Source organism: Equus caballus, chromosome 18 (genome assembly GCF_041296265.1).
Source record: "Equus caballus isolate H_3958 breed thoroughbred chromosome 18, TB-T2T, whole genome shotgun sequence".
Lineage (NCBI taxonomy): Eukaryota > Metazoa > Chordata > Mammalia > Perissodactyla > Equidae > Equus > Equus caballus.
In genome coordinates this window covers 37,656,386-37,665,228 of record NC_091701.1, presented here as the reverse complement: position 1 = coordinate 37,665,228, position 8,843 = coordinate 37,656,386, and the positions used below count along the sequence as shown (strand labels likewise).

The 8,843-nt window shown below is 34.8% G+C and overlaps 1 long non-coding RNA gene across 1 annotated transcript; it reads left to right on the top strand.

The window, feature by feature from the left end:
- Positions 1–239: 239 nt before the first annotated feature.
- LOC138918714 (uncharacterized) lies at positions 240–7,267 on the top strand. The gene is made up of 3 exons (XR_011428415.1): positions 240–337; positions 1,067–1,234; positions 4,867–7,267. It is a non-coding gene; the product is annotated as an uncharacterized lncRNA (long non-coding RNA).
- The last annotated feature ends 1,576 nt before the right edge of the window (positions 7,268–8,843 follow it).

Here is an 8,843-nt window from a genome sequence, read left to right as displayed (position 1 = left end):
ATCTCTTAATATGTCTCATATCTGTTTGTTGTTCCCTACTCCTACTGTTATTGCGTTACTTCAACGCTTCCTCATCTGTGTACGGGACATTGATATTGATGATTAGCAGCTTCCCCTGACTCCAGCCTCACCTTGTAGTTCATCTAATAATAATCTGATCTTTTTAAAATGAAAATATGGTCATGATTCTCTCATTCTTAAACTTTTTCATTATTACTTCATAGTTAAATGATAATCCAAAATCCTACGATTTGTTCCATTTGCAGAAATCTGGCCTCCACCTCCAACTACCTCCTGCATGAAGAAACTAGTTACCTGTCCGTCAATAAGCCATGAGGTATTGTCATGGCTTTGACCATGCTACACATTATGCTTGATGTGCTGTGCCCTTTCCCCGGTCTGTCTGGTGCTCTCCCATTCATCCTCCCTCACTAACTAACCTGGAGATAGTTAATTATTCCCTAATCATTGTATCTGTTACCCATAGCCATAATAATGTTGTATAGCAAACAAAGACAATAGCTCAGTGGCAATGACAGCAAAGCAATTCATCTAGATGGCTCTACTGATCTTGGCTGGACTTGTTCGTCTGAAGGTCAGCTGATAGATAGCTAATGTAGGCTGGCATCAACTGGAGAGGTTAACACAATTCAGCTCTGCCATGTGTCGCTCATCCAGTAGACTAGACTGGGGGCATGTTCTCATGACAATGGTAGAGGTGTAAGTGAGAGTAAGGGAAAGCATCCACAACTTCTTGAGACTAAGATTCAGAAATGGCACACTGTCACTTCGAACTCAACCAATTGACCAAATAAGTTGCACAAGATGAGGAAATCAGCTGTACCTTCATGCAGAGAAATCCTGATCCATGTGGATTCAGGGAAGGGCAAAGAATTGAAGCCTTTAATGTCATCATTCTACCATACCTCTTTAGAGCATTTTCACATTTTATTAAAAAAAAATTTTATATGCTTCTTCTTGTGTGTTCTTTAACATAAGGGCCATGTCTTCTTTAGCTCTGTATTCTAGGAACATACCCCTAATGATTTTTTCCTTTTTTTTGAAGAAGAAGATTAACCCTGAGCTAACATCTGCCATCAATCCTCCTCTTTTTGCTGAGGAAGACTGGCCCTGAGCTAACATCCATGCCCATCTTCCTCTACTTTATATGTAGGACGCCTGCCACAGCATGACTTGCCAAGAGGTGCCATGTCTGTACCCAGGATCTGAACTGGTAAACCCCGGGCTGCCGAAGCAGAATGTGTGAACTTAATCGCTGTACCACTGGGCTGGCCCACCCTCAATGATTTTTAATAGATGTTTATTGAATAATAAGTCATCGTCATGTAAAAAAATGTAACATATATGGATATATATAAAACGTATTTTGTATTATATACAATATATTTTTAAAACATATGCATATAACTTTTAAAAATACATGAATGTTTTTATTTGGTAAAATATAATTTTTAAAAATATTAAAAATCCTTCAATATCTGAAGAGTGATGGAAATAATTTGTTTTGTATAAAGCAGTCATAAATATAAGCATTAAATATACAACATCATAGCAACTAGGCAACTTATATGGCAACTGTTTATACAATCTGAAGAGATGGTTCTAATTTCTTGTTTGTTTTAGTTGGGAACTATAGTTATAAATTTATATTCTGTAAGGTTAATACTATTGAAAATCAGATAATTTGTCCATATATTTTCATTGCATTTATATTAGTTGTAATCCTTTATTATAATTAATTAGCCTACCCATGGCATGTTGTGCTTTCAGTGATCATTAATTAGTTCATTATATGTATGAAAAGTGTAGGTCAATGTGAACATCCCCATTTTGTAGAAATAAAATCGCCTTTTCGATGATCAGACTATATAGAACATAAACCAGTCTTACTATTTTTTCCCTCAGTGATCAGAAAATAATAGTGAAAGCTTAGCTGTGTTCTAGCACATTTTCTCAGCTTTGTTGTAGACTGATACAGTGAGCCACTTGGATAGTATAAATAAGAGACATAAATTTCAACATCTCTTTTCCATTTATAAGTGAATTTACTTAGAATAAAAAAAGTCATGCTAAAAGAATTTAAGTTATTTATGTTGCATGTCATTTGGGTTATTAAAAGCGCAGACACTATGAAAGAATATTAGAATATCTAAACTTTTTCTCTGATTCCCTCTTACCTCTATAGTTACCCAGCTCTAGAAGGTTCAGTAGATGTTTTTGTTTTCTCTTTGGATGAAGAGAAATACTTTAGAAATGTGTTCATAATTTGTAGCAAAGTCAGAGATTGCACTTGCTGTAAAATTCAATAGGATTGTTTAATATTTCTTTATCTGTATTTAGGTCAGTTAATAGAAGCTGCCTTGATCACTGTTTCAAAGCCAGCTTTGGGAATGGTGCTCACAGTTGGGAATTTCCCATAATACCCAGAGAGTATGAATTGTTACAAACTTAGAAAACTAACGTGATAATATCTACCACAGCTGCAAAAGCCCATTTTTTAAACCACTCTAGGACATCTCTCCTACAGAAAATGAAACAAAAGATTTTTTTTGCAGTGGTCCCAAACTAGACTCATCTGGAGTATTTTTAAAAAGGGAAAATATTTGAATAAATTTTGTTACAGTCATATAAATCAATTAAAGCTACATGAAATGATCTAGAGCAATGCCTAATACATATTAACTTTATAAAGCAAGTTGCAGAGTAAAAAATGTATTAAAGTTTAATTTTTGTTAAAACATTTTAAATGTATATTTCTGTTTATGTGGAATTTGCAAGTATAGTGACACGTGAATAGATGTCACTGATCTCATCATTTGATACTTCAGGAATTAGGGATCATGTAGCAATATTGAGTCATAGCTATTATTATTTACTTCTCTTTCTTTGCCTTTTATATTAATTAACTTATCTCACTGGCCTTAAATATTTTTTTACTTAAAAATAAGAATAATAAAGTAATAAGTTGGGGAAAAAAGAAGAAAAATCTATCTTGGTATGCATTTTTTTTTTTTTTTTTTGAGGAACATTAGCCCTGAGCTAACATCTACTGCCAATCCTCCTCTTTTTGCTGAGGAAGATTGGCCCTGAGCCAACATCCACGCCCATCCTCCTCTATTTTATATGTGGGATGCCTACCACAGCATGGCTTGCTAAGCGGTGCGTAGCTCTGTGCCAGGGATCCTGGTGGCAAACCCTGGGCCACTGAAGTGGAGGGCACAAACTTAACTGCTACACCACCAGGACAGCCCCTATCTTGGTATGCTTTTTGTTAGAAGAGTTCATGCAATGTTGGATTAGAGTTGAAACTATAGAAGAATTATGACACAAAATATTAAAGAACAGTTTCTGATTTATTAGACTGACTCCTGAGTAAAAAGAGCAACTTAGAAAAGCTTACTAGTTGATTTCCTCAACTTCCCAATACGCAGCTTTATGGCTGTTCTTTTTGCTGTATGTTATAACCTTAAATCAATTTTTCCAGTGTTGTTATTTAGAATCTTATCCTTTAAATCAAGGCACTTCTGAGAAATAAAAAGGATGTATACTAAAATTTCACTAGCATGCTAGTTGTTTTGAATCAATGTACTTTTTGAAAAGCTTGGATTGGATCCCAACCTTGACCCACATTTACCCACTTGGTCGACTAGTTTAGTGTGATCATTAAGAGAGAAATGCAGAGCATTATTGATATCAGATACTTGGCCTTGAAAATGTTCATTTTGAGCCCTGAATTCCTCTAAACTAACCTAGCCTTCAATTCTGAACCAATCTAATCCCTATGCCCCCGCTGCAGCTTCCCTGACTCTATGGGCAATGTCTAATGCTTGAAAGAGAAACCTCTGAAGGTACATATTAGAGAAAGACAAACCCAAGGTTGAGGTGAGAGGTGGAGCTAAGACAGTAATAGAAATTAAGATCTGAGACCGAATGTGGGAGAGATTGCAGAATGAACCGAGGCAGAGGGCTGCAGGCCGTGCAAGGCTTTGCCATGGAATACCTATGACTCTGTGTAGAGAGCTAGGTTGGAGAAGGACCCAAACGATGAGTGCTTTTGTTTTTTGTAATCTTTAGTTCTTGTGACTTAAGAGTATTAATGAATGAGTGCCTAATAAACTTCCTCACCAAAAAGATCCAATGGAATTAGCTAGCATTTTTTTAAAGCTTCCTGTGTGCTGAAGATTTTACACCCATTAACTTATTTGATTTTCAAAAGAACCCTGTGAAGTGGTCATTATTATTATTATCATTCCTACTTTACTTTGGAGAATGCAGCTAACTAACTAGTCCACTGTTATACGGTTAACCTGTGGTCGGGCTGGGATTTGAACTCAGAAAAATCTAGCTTCCAAGTCCCTCTGTGCTTGGGCACTATGCTAGGAAACACCTTCTATTCCATTGTCCATAGCTCATTCTTCAACCTATCATGAAGTTTTAGGATTGCTGACTATGTATTTTTCACCACCCAAACTGCCTTTTCTCTCAGTGCAGCAGATACCAGCTAGGAGGGCAGGACGAAGCAGCCTAATTAAACCTATTCATATTAATGTAGGGAGTATTAGTCACTAAACCTTCCCAAAGGTATTTCCATTTTTAAAGAGGATGCTTATTAAAACAGATTAATCTATCATTGCTGAACTGTCCTTTTCTGTAAAACCAGCAAGTGAAATAATTTAGGAATCTAAGATGGAAATATTTTTGAGTGGAGGGGCCACCCATTAAACAGAGTGACCTATAGCTCCCTAAATTACTCCTGCCTTTATACAGCTGTTTGAATTGTGCATATTCCAATCTAAATTTCTATGTTTGGGCTTATTGCTTTTTTCCTCCTATTCTCAATTGCAGTAAGAGGGGAAATTCTGGAGAAGAAATGAAGAAAGATGAGAATATGGAGAATGCAAAGAAAATAAAGAAAGCTAGCCATTTGAGAGGACTGCATGTACAGCCTGAGGAGAACTGTTAAGAAATGATACATAAATACATTAGCTATCTTATAAAAACATAAATTGTTTTAGCACCTGCAGTGATCGTCTAGGATATAGTCCTAAAATCGTTAAACATATATATATATTCTCTTTGAAGTCCTCATCAAAGAAGTGAAATACAATATATAAACTCACTAATTTCAATTAGCAACTTACAGATCGCTAGGACAAATTATATTACATTAAGCCAATCAGTAGCACTACAAGATAAACCAATACTTTAATCCTGAAATATTTCAGAGTCCAGTCTAATTTCAAGTGAGTGCTTCTGCATGTGTATCTCCTTCTGCACATTTAAATAGAATCACTGAAATCTACTTCATCTACTCGGAAGAAGTGTCGAATGAAAAGACTAAAATCACAGTGTCGACAGAGACTTTAGAGAAGTATCTTCTGGTAAAACTATAGTTAAATGATTTTACAAAAGGCGATGTTCCATTCTTTCCTTGTGTTTAAAAGTTCCAGGCAAGAGATTCCTAATCAGCGGAAAGCTTTTAGCAACATCAACTTTATTGAAATTTGCCAAACATGAAAGGTAAGATATAGGACCCAGATTAATGGAAAACAGATAAATATTTGTGCCTAATTCTACCGAATAATAGATCATCTTTCCATCTTTTCAGCATCTTTGTAGAACAAGCCTATACTGAAAATGTCCTTCAGAGTGTGAAATTGCCCCATGGTGTTGTGGAACAAGTCAAGAATGTTTTATGGATGTGGTCATCTATCCTGACTATTCACTTGCTCTGATAGGCTCTGCTCAGTTCAGAAAAATCATCACCATTATTTTATAGGAGACTGTATTTTACCAAGTGGATTTAAAACATAAACGTCACTCTCCTTTACCTTTTAAGCAAAAATCTAAATCTGAAAGTTTAAGTAGGACTGAACAGAAAGGAATTTAATTTAAAGAAGCAATAATTTTGTTTTTAACACATTGTACCAGAACTTTGCTGTTATGAGACAGCCAGTTCCACTGACAAATCCCTTGCATGTAAGAAACCCACAAGTTACCCTTCTAAATTGTTCTTTTGTTTCTGTTTCTAAAATTCTAAACACTTGCATCATTGATTTGTGTCCCCTGAAATGTGTAATTGCAAAAACATTCTGAAAATTAAAATGCTTATATTCTTTTACCCATCCATTACTACTGAGGTGTTAAAATAATTTATTCCATTATATTAACGATTGCTTGATGCATCAAAAGATAATTTGCCATGTAATTTTGTTAAACCTGAAACTGTAGCGTATTTTCTTGATAATACCATTAATATATCAAGAGTAAATAAAATGTTTAGGGGTAGGCACATTAATTATCGCCTTCATCTATCAGTGTTTAAAACTTAGAAATAATTAAATGTGCTTTAATAAGATATGGTTCTGAGAAAGCAGGATCATTTATGAATCGCTAGAGGTGCGTGGAGCTGCGTTTCCCTCGAGAGACGGAATTTATGCCTAACACCCCGCTGATTGTTCAGGAGGTAAAGAACCAATAGCTGCATGTACAGAGGTTTAATTTAAAGTGTGTTTCTCACTAGGCTGCTCACAACACTTAATTAAACTCTGCTGTTTTGGCAATGACAAATGCTGTAGAGCAAAAGGAACTCGCGTCGCTGTGACTGAGAAGCTTTTGTAATTTCTTTCATGTGCCCTGGCAGCCAGAGCCAGGGCAAAAAAGAGAGGGAGAATAAAAGAAGACGTATTTAAGGTGTTTGGACAAAGTTGCCACTTTTGAGCGTCTATTTTAGGTGACCAAAAGTGCTGCATTATTTCAAGGATTTAACCATGTGGTGTTTGTGGAAAATATGGCACGTGACCAGAGAAAACAATTTGAAGTCCATTTCTAAGTTATTGTGGCTTTTGGAAAAAGCTTCTTTTTCATTAGCAACTATAAAGCCTGGAACAATAATTGATTCAAATTTAGATAAATACGTAGCGCTGTTATTTCTAGGCAATGTTTTTAGGAGACGTTTTATGTGTATTTTGCACTGTACGTATCAGTTTATTTCTGAGTATATTTTTGAAATTAAAGTCCATTTTATGGCCAAAGAAAAAAAGCCCAAATTTCTATGTTTATATAAAATTGATTACAAAGTGATGCATAGACAACTAACTTTTAAAAATTCTTTCTGCTAAAATGCTTAGTTTGAAAGTGGCCTAAAGTCCTTTGGTATGAAATTATCATCTCTTATGCCCAGGTTCGTTTATATAGAGCAGTGCTTTTAAGAAAACATAAACCCATGATTCCATTTTTATATCATTCTGACCTTAAAATGAGATAAGAATAAAGAATAAAACATTGAAAAAGACAAAAACAGCTCGCATTTATTGAATGCTTACTGTGGTTCTGAAAACATGTAAATATTTTTACACTTGCAAACTCATTTAGTCCCCATGACAATCTATGCATTCAGTAGTATCGTTATCTCCACGGCACAGATCAGAAGACTGTGGTGCAGAGAAATTAAGAAATTTATACAAGGTCATACTTAGTGATCATTTAGTGAGCGAGCAAGGATTCAAACCCAAGTAGTCTGTTTCCATAACCCATATTCCTAATCATACACCTTACTGACAAATTGAAATACTATGTCTTATAAGCAGAGAAATCAAATCAAAGAGAAAATGACATATACATAGTAGTTATTTCCTTGCTTATCATTAAAGATCTCTACTCTCCCTTCTCTATTCTCCCTTTGAGAATCACATTGCTGGAATAAATTTAGACATCCTCCATCTCCTATCTAGGTACCCAAAGTGAAGACCAGAGAGGTTAAGGAAATGCACAGTATTGCAAAACTAAGCAACGGTAGAGCTAAAAATAAAACTAAGCTTTCTATTGCCAATCTTTTTGCTTTCCAGTGTACTATGCTTCTTTGCTCTCGATTTCTGGCACATCTTATCTCAGAAGTAACTACTTGTACTGGTTATTACAAACAATTAAAGGTGAGACATATTTAGTCTATTACTGTGTTCTATGTTAATTAAAATAGAGCCACATTATTAAAACTAATATATCAAATTTTTAACTTGATTGAATTTTGTAAATAATAACATGTCTATGAACATAGTGCTCAAAGTGGTTCAAAAATATTTTACTGAATGATTCATTGTTCTTCTTTCAACTGGTGGTGTAATTTCAAATAGACTTATCTTATGTGACAGACTTATAGAAAGAACTTCAGAGCATGAAGAATATAACTTTCATTCCCTGATAGATGAACATTCATTCTGTGTTTGAAAACATCCAGGGTGTAAAATCTCAACTTTGCAAGATGGACTTTTCATCTTTGCAAAACTCTGATAAATAATTCTCTGGCTTATTTCAGCTATTTGTATTTGCCACATTAGTTAGACAGTGGCCAGGGCTCGATGTTGTGTAGGATCATGAAATTTGCTACAAATTTGAAACAAATAAAATATTTAAAAGCAAATCACATGAAAATATTATGGAAGGTGGGGAATGTAATTAGCTTAGCTCATTTCAGCTTTGGATTGGCAGTTCTAGAACACGCTATTTTTAAAACTTTATAATCGAAGTTTCTATAATTAAATAATATCAAATATTAGGTTATTCATGTAAATTGAAAAGATCATTGCGTTCTGGAGTAATGAACTCAATAAGAATTTTATGTCCTTGTTTTTTAACAACACAAGGACAAGTATAACACTCTCAAGGAAATAAGTCATAATTCTCTTTCTTATTGGAATACATTGCATATTCAACTTGACAGCTTCTAAGACACAATAGACCAAAAGTACCACGTTTGAAACACTGTGCTGGGACACGTGAAATGAAGTAATCCCTTGGGAGGAAAGTAACATACAAAGCTTTCA